This window comes from Hesperophylax consimilis, chromosome 22 (genome assembly GCF_061612785.1).
Source record: "Hesperophylax consimilis isolate HC1 chromosome 22, BYU_Hcon_1.0, whole genome shotgun sequence".
Lineage (NCBI taxonomy): Eukaryota > Metazoa > Arthropoda > Insecta > Trichoptera > Limnephilidae > Hesperophylax > Hesperophylax consimilis.
Window position 1 is genome coordinate 10672450 of NC_142857.1, and position 19768 is coordinate 10692217.

Below are 19768 nucleotides of genomic sequence, written 5' to 3' on the forward strand. Positions count from 1 at the left end.
CGCTAGTTACATAATACTTACGATGTGAATTAGCTTCCCATAATATACACTTACTAAGTTGCAGAAACATTAAGTTGCTGCAATATTATATTAAAACTAGCTGATGTCCCCGGCGTTGCCCGGGCTGAATACAGAATTTTTCGAAATAGGATGTAGACAATAATTTTCTTCTATTTTGTACTTCAAATGTTCAAAGGTCGTCGAGTCAAAATACTGCTTTAGGAGGTAAAAGGGGATGGGGTGGTTTTTCGAATTCTCATGTGGACATTGACCTTCCTCTTGTTTTGTAGGTCAAGTGTGCGAATTTTCCTCAAACTGGAAATAAACTGTTGATTTGTATACAAATCAAATCCACGCAGCCCGCCCGCCACAAACAGACGATTATATTTATATAGTAGATATTGATAGCACTAAATGACAAGCTACCCTATTATTATGATGATAATGTAACCTACGTAAGGCGGTGTTACCTACTTTTCGTACCCAAATAATTCATAGCAATAAAGTCATTAGTAAATAATTAAGAACCCATTACCATTTACTGAGGGGAAAACATAGATTGGTTTAACCAACAATAGATCATGTCATCGGTGTAACCAGTAATAAATCAATGTATGCACCTTCAAAAAAAAATTTACATTTGAAATAGTATAAAAACGTCGTCTCAATGTGGACTAACCACAGTTTGAAAATGGCCTTGTAAGCCGAAACAGCTGTCACAATAATAAAAAACTAAAACACTTGCAGAACTTAATAATAATATTATCAAATTTAATCTAAATTAAATATATAAAAAAATTAAATGGAGTTCTACGAATTAAACACAAAAACAATAAATAAAAAAAAAAAAAAAAAAAAAAAGCAATACTCTTTATAATAAAATCCAGAAATTAACTGCAGAAGAATTAAAATGTGTATCTCTTGTAAAACATCTTTTATTTTATATTATTTTTATATGAAACGACAAAAAATGAGATGACTGTTATGTTTATAATACATTTGACTAATAAAATTTCTTATTGAAGACAGTATTAGCGATTTCTAAACGAAAATCTCTACGGTGCCCCTGTAAGACAAGGGTCCTGGGTTCGAGTCCTAGATGTGACCGTATCCTTTTCTGATTTTTTTGTTTCAGATTTTCGATAAGAAATCGCTAATATTGTTTATATATTTATTTCTAAAAACAAAAGCTTGTTAGCTTATTTCATCACCTTTCAAAAACAATTTATAGTTTTCGGATACGTTCAGAATTATTAAATTTATTTCGATTTTATGGAATTTTTATAGTATTGTTTTATACACAAATTCCTCGACATTCTGACAATGTCTTTAAGAAATATAACAGTTAATATGCTAGAGCCCCGAGGGTTAAATGTTAACTCACATTATAAACTAGACTAGATATGAATACTTTTAAAAGTGTACCAACGATTACAGTTGTTTCAATCTTTAGTTTCACCAATTGATAGACTCGTTCGCTAGTAGAAGTTGTCTTCAGAAATCAGGTTACGCCTACTTTTTTGTAGAAGATTTTTTTCCATATAGCCGAATATATAATATATATCCGCTGGCTCTTCGTTTCATTTGTGATAGAATCTTTGGATGAGGTCGTCTCCTATTTTTTTTTCTGTCAAGAGGATTTCATTTTTCAAAAGCTTTTCTAAAAAATGTTAACAAGTAATTTTTTTTTAAAAGCTTATAACGAAAATAAATTAAATAGAAAATGGTGTTGACCAGAGAAATGAAACAAATACAAAACATATAAACGAAGTATGTCGAAGTTTTCAGTTGAGATTTTCTCTGCAAAATGTATTATAGTGATTTATTTTTGGGTGTTATGTCGTGTTGCGCTACTTCATTCTTTAGCCATCGTTTAAGACAGCATTACATATTATATCATCAGGGCAGATTTACAAATAATTTTATGGATATTGTGCACTTTCTCTAATTTTTCCGTGTAATATATTTTTTTCCCTAAATTTACGTAAAAAAATATTTGTAAAGGATTATTTATTTATCTATTGCTATGTTAATCTGTGAGAAACAGTTAGGGCCTTACTATTAAATTTTACATATTTTATAAACAATCATTGAAATATTGTTAATGGTTGTTAATCAGTTGTGTAAAATTTAAAAGACATTTTTTACTAGTTCGGATGCATGCGAATTCTCAGGTTAATGATGTATGTTGTCTTGTTAATTACTGTCTGTATATGTGATTTCTCTTTAACAAAAAACATAAATAGAGACAAGATTTTTAAAAAGAAGTAGGAAGGTATTACACGTTGTTGCATTATCATAAAAAGTACATATGTGTCACCTTGGGATCAAAATATTTTGCTTACAATTTTTACGATTCATGTTTGCACTTCCTACTAACAAAAGGTTGTGGTCGAAATTATATTTGTCTAAATAGTTTTTATGCAACGAAGCGTTATTAATGTTTGCATTTTGTAGCCTTTTCGCCTAGCTGTAGTTGGAAAATGTGATTGTGGTTGATTTATGCAAATATTTTTGGATCGTGCAGGGCCGTATTTGGAGATTGATCACACCTTTCTGTGACTACGGGCGCCCTCATTTCAGTGCATTTCAAGTCACTAAAGCATTGTGAAGTTATATACCTAATATGAATGGTTTGACCACGAGAGAAAGATTCCGAAGTAAAATTTAATAAAAACTTAAATCTTAAGCCCGTTATTGTATCGGTACCTATATATATATACATATATAAATATATATATATGATATGGAATAATTTATATGATTACAACTGGCATTAAATCCACCTTTACGCTTGGTTATATATTTATTTGATAATAGGTAAAGGGACGGCCTCCGTGGTTGAGGAGTAAGGCTATCGACTGTCAAGCCGGAGGTCGCGGGTTCAAATCCCAGCGTGCAGAAATACATCTTATTTGATTAATTTATGTTTTTCACAAATAACTAATTAAAAATAATATGTATTATATTTGCGGCACGTTCCAGAGTGGATGATACTCTCAGTATCGCCCTGGTGTAAGGTCACTATTCAGAATTGAAACGTTGCTTGAAATGGCTTCTGTCGCGTTTGGTGACCAGATCTGAATAGCCAATTACTTCCCACCATCATCTACCCCTCTCCACTACCTTTAGTCTCACAACATACTCCAATTGGATATACATTATTCTCACTGGATCCAGACGGTCGGGACCGGTTGGGACTCTTGTGCGGTTTCACATAAGGGAAATCTACACTTATCTGAGAAACCAATTATGGATTTCCAAAATTACACTAATACATTACAAATTCCTAAAGAAAAAAACACGTCACATCCGTTAAACGGTGTTTTTTTTACAAATTGTATAAAAACTCTAAACGCTTAGTATCGAGTTGCTACCAACAAAAAAAATATCTTTAACTAGTTTTTTTTAATTTGGCGACACTGTTTTTTGTATCTAGCAATATCTTCTCGAATGCTATAACATTCTTCAAGCGCGGAAACCGCGGTTGACAGCTGTATTTATGTATTTAAAAAAAACTAAATTAAAAAAATTACCTTCGAAGAATGTAACTATTTTAATTTTTCTTCATTCTTCAAATCTTAACTTCATTGCGTAAAAAAAAAAATATTTAAGTATGATGATATCATATTATTCAATCCATGCAGCCTTGCATTTTTGTTTGCCGAAATCGTGTATCAAGTCAAATAAAAACAATCTTAGCGCAATTATCATTAAGACCTCATTTCCTCTCTGATTTCCCAATTCGCCTCTGTAACATTTGCGGGAAAAAGCCGACACGAACGTCCGCCATATTGCCCGAGCTGTCATTACACCGCGTTGAATTTTCTAATTCAGCGACAGCTCAGTTGAAGTTAGTGCTGCGCACCAGCCGGACGCGCCGACCGATTTTCCTAACACTTTCTTTCGCCAGTGCGCAGGTGCTTCGCGGTTTCTCTTCGTGTTTGAATAAAGAACAAAAAAACGAAAATTTAAAAAAAAGTTTCGAATTATTAAAGTTCTAATTTAGTTATAAATTTAAATGGTTTTGTAAACGTGACTTAAGTGCAATACTATTTGGATTGTGCTAGTTATCTTTTATACAGCTGAATTGTAAGTACTGACTCATGTAAATTTATGATTATTAATTAATTTTATATAATTTCTAACTGGTCGATCGACACTCTGGTTTGTATTTTTATGAGGCGGATGTAATATGGTACGATGTTGTAGAAAACAGGTATTCCATAGGTATTGGAATTTTTATGTAATAATTATTTCGTAATTTTTCTTTTCATTTTTTCTCACTCACATTTTCATGATAGACGTATGAAATTATTGGGTGGATACCTATTACGAAAACGATGGTCTTTGATAAATATAAATAATTATGCACTCGAGAGAATGACATTTATCAAATCTTGTTACAAATACATTTTTGATATATCTAACATGATCTTTTTAGACTGTGGTTGATATGAAGTGGTGATATAATATATATACATTAAAAAAAAGAAATGCTGACATTCTTGGGTTACGAATAACCTAAAAATGTTTGAAAATCTCCTACTTTCATTATCACAGTAAGCGGTAAATATTGCTTGTGTTGTGATGGAGGACTTAGCCAGCCGAGGAATTGAATACACTACTTCTGGGTGGGAACCAAACGCGATGCCAACTCAGCCACGGACCGGACATACGTTTATGTTATTACTTTATTCAAAAGTTAAATTTTTTTAAATACCTTTTTAACAATATTAATCTATTCCTTTTGGAAATTTCTTTCTAAAATAACGTCAAGAGTCGAAAATAGTCGATCTCTGAAGTCTAAATAGAAAATAGTCGACCAGTGAAGTCTAGACAGAAAATTGTCGACCAGTGAAGTCTAGACAGAAAACAGTCGACCAGTGAAGTCTAGACAAAAAAAAAGTCGACCAGTGAAGTCTAGACAGAAAACAGTCGACCAGTGAAGACCAGACCTTTTTAACAATAATAATCTATTCCATCTAGATATTTCTTTCTAAAATAACGCCAAGAGTTGAAAATAGTCGATCAGTGAAGTCTAGATAGAAAATAGTCGACCAGTGAAGTCTAGAGAGAAAATATTCGACCAGTGAAGTCTAGACAAAAAACAGTCGACCAGTGAAGACCAGACGTTTTTAACAATATTAATATATTCCATTTGGATATTTCTTTCTAAAATAACGCCAAGAATTAAAAATAGTCGATCAGTGAAGTCCAGACAGAAAATTGTCGAACAGTGAAGTCTAGACAGAAAATAGTCGGCCAGTGAAGTCTAGACAGAAAAAAATCGACCAGTGAAGTCGAGACAGAAAAAAACTGTCACGTTTACATCGCGCCAGAGGTCAGCGTTTGAAAGGTTTTGCTGCGTCAGAAAAAAAATTTAAGGCAAAAATTATTAAAGGCTGTAGGTACCTACCTACTTACATTAACGTTTAAAAATGCAATCAACGTTTATTTCTTATATTACAGTAATTGACAGTAGTAAAATATAGCAATTACATCGATAACAAACGCAATTCCATTCCACTATAATATATCTTAGAAATAATTGACAATAAACCACAAGAAAGATTGATTCCCAGAAATGGTGGATAAAAATCACACGATGTTCAACAACGGTGAAAAATCAACAGTACTTACTTATAGGTGTATTCTTCGATGGCATTGAAGCAAAAAATGAATATTTACACACACTTCATTGTTTCTTATTCCGATTTATATCTCATTATAATAACACGGCGCATTAAATAAATCAATTCGTTCTCATTAATAAATTGCTGAAAGTGAACAACCTTGCAAATTTTTCATCGTTATCAATTGATCAGACGACCAAAAAGCAAATTATGGATCAGCAATATTCGAAATATCTGACTAGTAGGTACCCGTTAAAAAAAATTACGTAATTCATAGAATTAGAATTTTAAAATAATATTATATAGGTATCTCTACTTATTTTTAAAGTTTCAACAAAAAATATCGGGATGTGCATTTTAAAATTATAACCCGGGATCATTGATTTGTCTAATTTAGTTTATGCCCGGGATAGATGTTTCAAAATAAATTATGTAGCAATTATTTAAGCCCCCGCATTCCCAATTTCTAACGATTTATAACAAGTTTCTCGTTAACTTTTTTAAGTAATTATTATGTTATTTTTGAAGATCATTACACATCTGCCCAGATGATGGACACTGCGATGCTGTACGAAACGTTGGCTAAAGACGGAGGTAGCGCAACACGGCATAATACCCCAAAAACAAATCAAAATAAGAAGATGGTTTGAAAGGGAGATATGTAAATACGAATCCGTAGATGAAGCGCGCCAATAACAAAAAACCGGTTCCATGATAACTCAACACAGTGACAATTCAACACACCTTTAAAAAGTGATATAAAGTTATTAGAAACGATGAAAAAAAATAACCTAACCTACTTAACCCAGTTAATAAAGTTTTTGTTTTATCACTTTCCATGACTTTATATAACTTTTTAAAGATGAGATGAAATATCATTTTGATGATTTATCCGGTCACCCAAAAAACCATATTACTTAACCCCCCGCATACTCAATTTCTACCGATTTATAACAAGTTTCTCGATAACTCTTTAAGTTTTAAGTTACAAAATAAAAATGTAATTTTTGAAGTAAATGTCTATACATTTCTTATGCCGAAACGTTAATTATATGAAATTGCCTCGATAAAAAAAAAACGCAAAGTAAGCTCCGAAAATTATTAAGAACACGTTTTGTTTTGTTATTTAAATGCAACCAAAGCATTTGTCAAGAGATTTTTACTCTGTTTCAAACGAGCCGTGTTTTATTAAATATTTAATTACAATAGTTTTTTTTAATACGCGCTCCCTCTAATCTCCATTTCAAACCATCTTTGAACGCTTACTACGAGAAACTTATTATAAATTGGTAGAAATTAGGTAGGCGGGGAATTAATACGTGAGTATGAAATGTATCGAGAACATCTCCTATCCTTATCCTACATTCCTCTTCATATCCCCCTTACCTAAAATTAGTTTTGAGACATAATAAAACTACATCTCCAAGCAACTTTAGCATTAGAAACTTATCTTTGTATTCTATGTATAAGCTATTTGTTTCTTACAAAATCTCTAAATAGTGTACATTAAAGTCGGCATCCGCATCTGTCTGTTTGAGCGCTTGGTTCTTCTAAACTGCACAACGGATTTTGATAGGGGTTTTACTGTCATTTGTAGAATTTCTTCCGGAAGGTTTATATATATAATACATGCAGATTATGCGGTTAGAATGTAGAAAAAAGTCGATGTACTGCAATCAAGTCTTAAAAAAATATGTTTGGTTTCAATATTCACAACCTCAAAACCTTACTCTAAACCATTCACAACCCCTAGCAATGCCGGGTACATGTCAGTATCAAATAAACAATAGTACATCGTCTCGTGAATATATTATTAATGTAATATTACGATTATCCGCTTCCTCTAGACGTCGCGAGTTCAACCCTCTACTTAGCTAAGCCCTCCAAACAAAATTGTTCGCTTATTATGATGAAAGTATAAAAATAATTCAAATATTGTCAGGTAATTTGTAACCGCAAGCATTCTGAAAAATAAATAACTGTTATATATTGATTCTAAATGTGACCTGACTCAAGTATCAACCTAATTGATTATGTTGATTGTTCCGTGCAATCTCAGGATATTACTGACTTCTTATTTTAATTAACCTACGAATCATGAGTTCCCTTACAGCTCCTTTCTCTGCCCATCCATTCTACATCTCCAAACTAAGTTTCCATTTCTTAATTTTGTTTATTATGCTTACACTGGCCTTGTGTATTATTTTTCCTGTTAGGGAGTGTTCAAATTTTACGTAAATGGCAATCCTTGTCACTCCTTCGGTGTTTCAATGGCAGATGCTCCGAACACGCAAAACATGCGTCCAACATTTGTGCAAGGTTAACATTGAATTTGTCACATGAACACGGGTCGTTCTTGAGTTCAACAGCTGAGCTGTGAAACGATTTGATGTCGTCCGTGTTTCCTCCCTCCCACACCATGGGTCTCTTTAAGACCCATGGTCACTCCATTTTCTCATCACTTAAACCCTCCACACAGCATCTCCAACGATGACATGGAGTTAATAAAATAAAATATTTAAAAAAATATTTACTGGTAGGTAAGTACATAATTTATGTTTTGTAAATCTCATTTTTTACGTTTGGATGCGTATTTTAAAACGAAATTAACATTTTGCTTTATATATACCTAATTTAGTAATGTTTGTACATTTAAAAATCTAACATGGATCAAAACATAAATACCGGCTTCGCCCGAGATAAAAACCTTTTTTTAAGTCAATATCCATGATAAAAAATATTTAAAAAATCAAAAATCACCCCGTCTCGGTTAAAATTTAACATGTTGTTAAAAACTTGTTCCATTATTTTTTTAATAATATAATCAATAATAATATTACTATTCATTTGATTCGATAAAAATAGAAATAATAAAAAGAAAAAAAATATGTTTGTGTTGAATTATCGGCTCAGGGGCATTTTTTGCTCAGTTTTTTAAATATGAGTTCTTTGGGCAGTTAAACATCGTGTTAAGTCCACTCGCAAATTGTGCCAGTTTAAAAAAGTGGTGTTCGTAAGGCTGTTAACTTTTTTTTAAATTTTATTTTTCAATGCTGTGAAAGAATAAGCTAAAGCTTTAGGGATGGAAAAGGTCGAAAGGTTATTTGGATGTTATAGACTATTATCTTTTTGTATGGATAATTTTTTCTCATTACCCACGAAAAAAAATAGTATTGCTAATTTATTAAGAATCTATTCGTAATCCAAAAGTTCGAACCCAAGTCGAAATTTATGCCCATAAAAATGATAATTTTTCAATAAACGCAAAATTTTTTAGATTTTGGTATTGATTCCTTTTCAAGCCATAGTTTTGAGAACGAATCCGAAATTTCATTCCGTTCGGCGACATAGTTTCCGAGAAAACGTCATTCGAATTCTAAATTTATGCCCATAAAAATGATGTTTTTTCCAAAAATGCAAAAACGGGATTGCAGGCACTTAACAAATGAATTGATAGGTTTCACGATAAACTTTTAGTAAAATACGATTTCAAAACATATGTTCATAAAAATGCAAACGCAGGTGCGTGAACACGTGTTCGGATATATTGGAAATTTACTAAAAGTTTATCAATAGTTTGAAGAGATTTTTAAAAAATTAGCATTACTCAGTTGTCTTCTTGTACGTTGTCAATGTATTACATACTTAAATACATCGCAATGTGTGTGATAGCTTACTATGCGAAAAAGAGACGAAAATATACGAACGCTCCGCGCGACGCTGTTCTTTCAAGTGCGTCATCTACGCATTTTTTGAACAAAAATATTTTTTTTACTCCCCGGTTGTTGAATTGTTTTGCGCTTCCTCTTTGAGCCAGCGATAGGGACAGCCTTGAATTCTATTGCTCTGATGATGGACATTGCAAGGTTGTCCGAAATGAAGGAAACGCAACACGATTCATCACTCTGATGTCAATAATATGTAACCTAGTGCTAGCTAGAAAATCGTGTATAATATTTTCGTGATGCAATGTTTACGAAGCCTCTACAATTATTGTACATCCTTGAGACAATCATAATATTTAAATCACTTCTCGAATATAAAAACAATATGCGTTTGTTAAAGGAAAAGATTATGAATTTTCAAGATGCAAAGATTTCGGAACTAATTAATAAAAAATACGCTACAAAATTCAAAAAAGAAAACTCAGAAAATTTCGTTTGTATTAGATCACTACTTCATATCAGATTTGTTTTATGGTGAAAAACGAAACACGCATTTGTCTATACATTTACCAGTGTGTGTGTTAGTGAGTGAGTATCCAATTAAAATATTGCTATCATTATAAATAAATGATAAGATTTAATAATAATGACATCAAAAATTTCTAAAATGCTATACACCAAGGCAGTTGCATACAGAAAAAATCACAGTGAGAACTGCAAGCACTGCCTTGCTGTCGAAATATAATTCATATCTAACACAATTTTACCGTGCTAAATAATCTGGAGATAACTTATAGTGTAAATACATTTTTTCTCCCAATATGAGTTTCCAATAACTTAGTCAATTTAATAATAAAATATCAATTTTTCATCATTTTTATAATTAACTAGCTGTACCTCGCCACATGTGCTGTGGCTCATTCTGTATGTGCAGATAGAAAAACAATCGAGCGTTTTGTTTTTATGTTTTTTTTCTCAGATGACATCTATATGATATAGGTATATAAAAACACAGGCGTATTCGAATGCAATGTTGTGTCAACATTACAAAGCAATCAATGAAGAACTTTCAGAGATTTAACATTTTGAACAAACGAACATTTTTCATTTATATATATATTTTACTACATCACCTCACATACGCTATACTGTAGATAAACAGGGGTTTAAGGGACGTACCTTAAAATATAATTGCACGGAGTAAAATGAGTATTGCAGATTTATTAAAATCCTGTTAAGGTGATAGCGGGCAATTTCCTAGTAAACTATTATTAGTACTTTCATAATATATCGGAACACGTGTCCATGTTCATGCAGCTGCTTTATATCCTGTTATTATAAAATGATAAAATGCGAAAATATTATAATTTTTATTTATTTATTTATTTGGAAAAGTTGACAGCAAATCTTTAATTATATAATGATACAATAATAATATTATTAATTATGCCAATTATGAACTTTCCACTGATGAATAGTTAATGGTGTTACAATGGTGTACAATGGCATAGAGATGTTCTCTTAAATTAATTTCTTGTTTAGTTAGAAAATATTAAAATAAATGAGGGTGGGGGGGAGGAGGGGGAAATATAGGATAAGGATTAAGAGGCAAAGGACGGAAATATATAGGAATTGAACTTCTAGTTTGAGTTTTGTTGATTATTGAGTTTTTGTTTTATGTCGCGTAAAGTCGAGTTAAATATGTCAATATGGTAATAATTTAAGTTAAAAGAGTGTGTGGATCTGTAGATAAATGAGTTTGTTTGGAATTCGTCTTATGAACACGTGTTCTGACATAACATTCGGGTTTTACTGATAGTTTATTAGGAAGTCTGTGAATTCATTAGTTAAAGACCTTCTGTCCCGTTTTTAACAGGAATGCGAATAATTTTAAGAGATTTTTAATAAATTCGCAATATTTTATATCCGCAAGTTTTCTCAGTGTGGTCATGTAAATTAAATATTCTCAGGTGAAGTTGTTTTTATTTTTGATTTTTTTTTTCATAATGAAACAAAACTTTCTTTGGGTAATGGAAAAAATTCTTTCTAACTCTCTAATACCTACTGTGTTTTTATGATTTTGGTGAAAATTATCACTGTAGACCAAAATGCCATCTACATTATTTCTTACTCCAAATACGTTCAGGATTCATTGGTTAACCAGTTGTCTGTGGTGACGTCTGTGACCTTGAAACAAAATTACACGCCAAAAAATCGTAGATAATTTATTCCAAAGCCGTCAAAGAAACTTCATACAGCAAATAAAATGTATTTTCTAAAGCAATATTTAGTGCAAGGGAATCTGAACTTATTCTTCATTCAATTTTTTTGTACATAAGGGTTAAAATCGTTAAAAAAAATCATCGATTATGGAGAACACTGGTGTCCCATCCACAAGAGTCAGAGTCAGAAACGTCTTGTAAATGACGAAGGAATTACGTCATTGCCTTAGTCGACTTTTAGTTAATAATTAATTAGGTACCTTTTACAATTTCTCTCGAAAGTGTTAAAGTTCTATAAAACTGGACTATGCTTGACATTTGGTATTATTACAGATGACAGATGGTATTCTTACATCATCTAATATCGTTCTCAATCTAATTGTCCGTTGAATAATATATTCATCTGATACAGTCATTACAGCAATCTTGACGGAAGCAATCTTTCCAACGAGCTTTACATTGAAATCAATATAAAAAAATGATAATTCACATAACATGTAATTGAATGTTAAATTTGTAAATACTCACTAATTCTTTAGGCTTATCTTAACTGCAATAAACCTTCTAGTATTGGAATTAGTACAATGCGAAAATTATAATATTATATAAGTCATAATTAGTCGCCTGAAATATCCATACAAATAGAAAATATCTCCCGAGTAAAAATAAATGCCTCCGACGGGAATTGAACCCGAACTTTCTAATGCCCGATCAGGTGCTCTAGATCACTAATGTGCAGTAGTACTTAAATCAACAATTACTGCTTATTATATTTTTTCACCTGTAAACAACCAACTTTATTTTTATACGAAAGGCTTTGCTAGTGCTAAATTTCCCACTAGATGGCGTCGAAACATATTATATCTACATTTTTTGTGAAATATTTTGACTTACAAATATTATTATTATTTTAATGATAAACTAATGTTTATAATACAAGGTTTTTTTTAGTGAATGAATAAATTCCGACGACGGGATTTGTATTTTTACGCGGGAGATATTTTCAATTTGTATGGATATTTTAGGCAACTAATTATTGCTTATAATAATTTGTTATTCTTTGTGCTAAGCATAAAAAACCTTGTCTTATAAGCATTAGTTTATCATTAAAAAAAATATTATATGAGTCAATTCTGAATTAACAACAAAAGCTTTATACCTATAAAAAAACAACCTGCAAAAAATATGGTTTTTACTATAATGTATCTATTTTCAATTTTCGAACTAGTTGCACCATCTCTATTATTCGTTATCCTATATTTTTTTACTGTCTGCGGATTGAATCTTCCTTCCAACTGGCTGCTGTGAACTTTTAAAATGTTTTTAAAAAACTTTTTATATTTGGCTGAGGATTGAATCTTCCTCTCCAGGGAATGACCAAAATATGTGAAAATCGCTAACACCTAAGCCACATCCTAATGGGAGATTAGCGAGATGATGTAAATTTTTAAATATAATGTAATTGTTTTTTTATTAAATGCGTGTGGAAAAGTTGATAGAATGCATTGTCATCAACAACAAATCTGTCTGCCGAGTTTTAGCTTGATCGGATGTCGGGAAGTGGATTAGTTTTTACTTCCGAGATTTGCATTTATTCTCTCACGAAAACAAAATCAATTTCAAATACACGTATTTAAAAAATGTCATACTATCGTGAAAAGTAAAATGATAATACATTTAATAATACCTGCTTTAATCATTAGGTATCTTATTACTGAATTATAATTTACACGTTTCAATTAATATACATGTGTTAATAATTACACAATCATATGAAAATTATCATTGAGTGCTGAAATCCTTCATATAAGTGGATTCTATTGATCGTACAGCCTTCGCACTTGGGAGGCTTTTTACGATGTGCCACTTTTTGCAACCTGTTGCTATCGACCAAATGGACACCTTTTTCCACCCGGCCACTCAACCGGGCAAAGTGCAATTTCGGTGGATATTACAGTCAGTAAAAATTAATATTAACTTTCATGTGTTAAAAGTGAAATTTATTTTACGATATAACGGCCGCTAAAGATATGTATGTGTACACAGTTCTGTAAACCGGATCTGCTGACAAAAAATACTAATATGAGATAATTTAATTTTAATCTTACGTAATTTTTTGATTTAAATATGTGCTTCTCAATGTTTTATTGGCATTGGATACGTCGGGGTTTTTGTAATAATTCGATTTTTCTTCTGATTCACCGAAATATTTAGCTATTGTGCGACTCGTCGCAACAGGTTAATGCGCCATCTATTTTGAGAAACGCTGATGGGATCACAAGTGCCTATTTTATTTTATCGTTTGCAAAATAGGCAGATACACCGAGAAAAATGATCGTGTTAAAAAAGTGATAGCAAGCCAATTTCCTGATAAAATATTAGTCATTCAGAATATATCGAGAACACTTGTTATTTTCACAATAAATATCATGCTGAATATGACAAAATTTGTACGTCAATATCAACGTCAATTTTTGTATGAACACGTGTTTCGCCGTCCTCGTAAAACATTCGCTTTTGACTGATACTTTGTTTTTGGATTTGGATTTCAATTTATTCGTTAAAGATCTGTAGTCCCGTTTTTAACAAGAAAACGAACAATTTGACTAGTATTGAATAAATTAAGAGGCTTTCTGTGGTGGTAGTAGGAGATTTTCAAACATTGTTGGGTTATTCGTAACCTGGGAATGTTTGTCTTTCTTTTTAAAAAAAAAAAAAAATTTCATATCATTAAGTTTTATCCGAGCATATATCTCCATTATTATGTCATTATAATTTGAGATTTTTACTTCCAAAGGTATCCATAGTCGATATATCTTTGGTTTTATTTTTGATAATCTATTGGTAATATTAAAAAAGTAACACACAGACGCACAAACGTAATTTTTCAAAAGATTTATCTTTTCCGTGAAATATGTCTACGTCTTTGCGAAGCCCGCAGAATGCGCCGATCTGCTCCCAACTAGCAAAAGGGCAAACGTATACTTGTCTGTGGTCTTCCCAACAATATTCAAATATTTATTATTTTTCTTAATAATGAAAATATTAAGATTATTAACATGGCGCTGAACTAGGACAAAACCAATGAACCTCATTCGTCAATGATCAAACTTCTGCGTTAAAAAATGAAATTAAAATAAAAACACGATTTTCCCTTGTTTTTGGTTTGCGAATTATATTGTTCTGATTATAAATATTGTAAGGCCGGGTTGATTCACAAAATTTTAAATATTCATCAAATTTCAAAGTTTGTATTCAAGTTCTGTAAAACAACCGACACATGATGAAATAATAACAGAACTAGAATAAAACTTTACCGAAATTTAATTAAATTTTGATTTGTTTTTATTAGTTTCAATGAAAAAGTTTGTACGTGATGTTAGTATAAATTATAATATATAAGTCTAAATTCTATTTTTTTCACAATCCTCCTCACTAGGGTTTCCTGCTATGAGGCAGTCTGTAGTTTTTAAAACGTTTGCATTTAGTTTCAAGTTGTCTTTACATCGTCTTCATAATGTTAATATCACTTTGTTCTCTCAGCCAAGTTTTTACTTTTGTTTTAAATATATTCATTTCCGTTATTTTTTTGTTTGATTGGGTAGAGCATTGTATAATTTCGTAGCATAGAATTTAATATTTCTCTGTCCAAAATATGTGTTCAACCTGGGAGTAACGAGTATATTTTTGCTTATTGCTCCGGTTGAGTATTTATGTTGGGTAGTGGAGTATTCAGATATGTTTTTTTTTTGTTGAAATAAAAAATCTCTTAAACTATTTAAACTTATCTTTTGATGAATTGTTCAAATTCTATGAAACAACCATCCTAAGAGTTCTTATTGTGACCTTTTTTAGACCCAAATCAACTAATTCTTTACTTCACTCCATTTATAATTCGCTTTAAAAGGTGCCCACCTGGTGGCGATGCAGTTCTCTATAAAAAATAAACAAATGAACATCACTAGCATAATCATATGTAAATAAATTGGGTTGTCACGACCACTGAATACGAATAATATATATGCATAAGTGCGTTATTTAAGCAGGTACCCATCGGCAGGTATGAATTGTATGCAGTACTTATAGTGTATGATCTTCAATTATGCTTGCGGTGTTTCATTATGCCGTCTTTATTGTGTATGATCTTCAGTAATGCTTGCGGTGTTTCACTATGCCGTGTTTATAGTATGTGATCTTCAATAATGCTTGCGGTGTTTCATTATGCCGTGTTTTTAGTGTACGATCTTCAATAATTCTTGCGGTGTTTCATTATGCCGTGTTTTTAGTGTGTGATCTTAAATAATGCTTGCGGTGTTTCATTATGCCGTGTTTTTAGTGCACAATCTTCGATAATGCTTGCGGTGTTTCATTATGCCATGTTTTTAGTGTGTGATCATCAATAATGCTTGCGGTATTTCATTATGCCGTGTTTTTAGTGTATGATCTTCAATTATGCTTGCGGTGTTTCATTATGCCGTCTTTATAGTGTATGATCTTCAATAATTCTTGCGGTGTTTCACTATGCCTTTTTTATAGTGTATTATCTTCAATAATGCTTGCTGTGTTTCATTATGCCGTATTTTTAGTGTATGATCTTCAATTGTGATTGCTGTATTTCATTATGCCGTGTTTCTAGTGTATGACCTTCAATTATACTAGCGATGTTTCATAAATGTCGTGTTTTATTCCCTCTTAGTATAATTAATACCTTTTCTCTTGCTTTCACCCTTTAAGGGTGTTCTAGATCATTATTTTAAATGATAGGGAAGGTGATTCTTAGTATGTTAATTTTATATAAATAGGCAAATTGAATAATAATTTTGGAGAAAAGAGTCAAATTCAGATTTAAAAGAGATGAGAATTCTGATGTTGAATGGAGGGGAGGCAATTTTAGATAAGGCTTGACAGAAAACAGGATTTTATGGGATAACCAAAAAAAATTTGACCACAGAAAGTACAATTTGGGGAAGCAACCTCAAGTCAGTTCCGTGGTGGAAATTTACTTCCTGCATTAGACGTTTTCTTCATTAGATTCTGTTCCTAGCCATTCTTCTCCAGTCCTCAAACCTTTGTCTATGAAACCTGTTCACCTCTACTCTGATCTGCCTCTGGAAAATTTCACTCTGGTACCCTTTATAAAGTCAAGATAAACCATTATATTTTACCTTTCCTGAACAATGAACATTGTTTAATGTTGAGAGCCTACTTTCACCAAGATATCGCACGTTAGAGGAATTATCACTCCTTCACATAACATCTGTAAGATAAGGTTACCCGGAGATCCACTTTTCACAGTATAATTATTAAGGTAGTTTATTATATCTCTTAGTCAACCGGACGTAAGTAAAAACAAAATTGAGAAAAATTCCTGACTCTTAGATTTTCGAGAATATTAAATACTAATATATACTATATATTACAAAATTTTCACCCCGAGTATAATAATAAATAATCATTTTTCAACCAATAAAAAAAGAAGAAAAATAATTTTAATTAATTTTTTTGTGGATAAATAAAAAAGAAGAAGAAGTAAACTTCCTTATTGTTAATAAATTCACGAATTTAATGAAGGTGCTTGTATCATTCACCTTTAACAATTCACTTCTTCAAAGATCAATTCATTATTTTATGTTTGATGGTCATTCATATTATACGCATCACGAGAGAGTTCAACGCACGAAACCTAGCCCCTATCAGCCTCTTTCAACTGAATGGCGATAGCTAAGGCCACGGATTCAGGATCAGTAAATAATTTTTAAAAATCTGTAAATCAATCTAAGAACCTAATATAATATAACCATTTAAAACTTGTGAGAATATTGCGTTACAACAAAATGATTAATTATTTTAATGTTCGGGTAGATAGGTAGGTACGCGTTAAATTCGTCATAAATACATATTTCACAACATATTTGTATACCTTCAACTTTTTTTAATCAATCTAGTATTAGGCAGAGTGGAAGATAAGACGTTTTGGTGACTATATCTAAATCGACAAGTACTTACCTACCTCTCTCTTCCCAATCACTTTTTCCTCCCCACTACGTTTAGCCACTCAACATATTCCAATTAGGGATGCAATAGACTCACTGGCTCCAGACGGTTGGGATTGACATAAAAGCACGAGATCTAACCTGCCATAACAAAAAAGTAATATTAATAACAAGAAATTTAATCTGGAATTTAATTTTAAAAATTACGCTTAAAATAAATTCGACTCGTCGACTATAAACAATACATTTCACTAGTGGACCCCTCAATTCTTCGCTATTGCTAACGTCTTTCTGTGGCGTCTTCACTTCTTCCACCATATACCACAATGTTACTTTTAAAAAACTACATTACATCGACTTCGTATCTCATTTCGGTGCTGAGATATTGCGTTAAGTATTCCTCGGGCGTCCCCGACTTATTCTACCATTAAAAATTCAAACTACTCTCTAAACACTTCTGGTACTAATAAGAACAAACTTTGATATTTTCAGCGATTATAGTATTCTACTTTTCGAGTTTTGCGAGCACAGACAAAAGCAGGAGAATTTTTTTTATTTATAACTAGCTGACGTTTACCCGGCGTTTCTGGGGGTTATCCTTAAGATATAGACATATGGCATCGTTGATTTTTTTTAGACCTTTTTAAGACATACAATTCCGTACTACATTATTTTGACGTATCTCATAAGGTTTAGCCAGCGTTAGCAATGTAAGCGCCCGAAAATATTTTTTTTACGACTTGATTAAAAAACATCGACTTTTTTTTACTTTGTATAAATATCACACGATTCTATTACAAAAACCTTACGAAAAAAAAAATCGAAATGATAGTGAAAATCCTATAAAAATCGTTTTTTTGAAGAACCAAGCGCACAAACAGACAAACGCGAATTGGGAATTTAAAAAAATAATATTTAAAGAAGATTTAAAAAAAATTATATATTAAAGATTACCCGAACAAAGTAACAATGAATATTAGAAATGAAATTATTTTAGAAGATAAAAAGTTTTGCCGATTATCACAACATATTTTTATGACTAAATAAATGAAAAGATACAGATTTAAAAAAAAATGGTCCGTTAATAATAATAGCCTTTTGCCTTCGAGTGGGCAATAAGGAAATTTTTCGTAAATATGCAGTAGAGGTGAAAAAGTCACAAAATAAATTAAAAAATGGATATACATGTTTCGTTAATGGTTGTAAATAAGAATCTCATCAATATTACTATTTTAGGACTGGTTTGAAGTTAGCCATATTCAAAATTAACAGATTTGAGGGAAGTTTTTTTCTGCAAGTCTGAATCAATAATGTCAAATATGTAATATAAAAATAAAATAAAATTTCAGAAAGCTGTTCTAATTCTTCATTTCCTGGCCCATAAAGTTGATTTTTAACTTATAAAACTTTTTGATGTTTTACTAAGAAACCACATACAGATTATGATTCTTAGTCAAAATGCGAAATTTAAATCAATGTGTCATTAGATGAATAATTATGTACCGGGTCCGGAAACTTGTGTTACAAGCGAGTAACATAATGAATTTACATCACAAGTTCTTGTTCTTCAACTAAAAAACTTTAAAGGGTTAAAAAAACTTTTCGAGCCGGGTCTACGCTTTGACGCACTTTAAAAGCCATATTGTCAATAACAAACATTTTTTTTTTTAAATTTGACTTAAATCGCATGTTAAAATTGGACTCGATTTACTAATAAACGTTTAATGCTTATGCGTATAATGCTCAGAATAGCATGCCTTATTAAGTACTAGCTGTGCTCCGCCACGGGTTGCTGTAGCGCAGTCTGTTTGTGCAGATATAAAATCGATATCGCGAGTTGTTTTTACAAGCAAGGACCAAAAATCATGTTTGTCAAACAGATGGTGCTTTTTTAAATTTAAACATGCTTTTACCTGTCATAGGTTACATATACATAAGATAGATATATAAAACACATGCGTATTCGAATGCAATGATTTGTCAAAATTTCAAAGCAATCGGTGAAGAATTTTCGGAGATTTAAGATTTTGAACAATTGAAGTATTTTTCATACATTTTATAATAATTTCCTAAACTCTAACATCGACATTTTTTAGGATTCTCTGCACAAATTTAAAAGTCGCATCATGTCAATAATATTATAAACTGTTAAATGCGCATACATACACACACACTCACACATAAACATACACACCTATACACTACACAAGTCGCCCGGTAATTACTGAATATACATAGGTACCACTTATGAG

The 19768-nt window shown here is 31.5% G+C and overlaps 1 protein-coding gene across 1 annotated transcript in view; it reads left to right on the forward strand.

Annotated features, from left to right (window-relative positions):
* Positions 1 to 3864: 3864 nt before the first annotated feature.
* LOC149412836 (retinaldehyde-binding protein 1-like) overlaps positions 3865 to 19768 on the forward strand; it is an 87562-nt gene continuing 71658 nt past the window's right edge. Inside the window, exon 1 of the mRNA XM_089645571.1 lies at positions 3865 to 4092. The gene's annotated coding sequence lies outside the window, so the exon portion shown is untranslated. The remainder of the gene's footprint in view (positions 4093 to 19768) is intronic.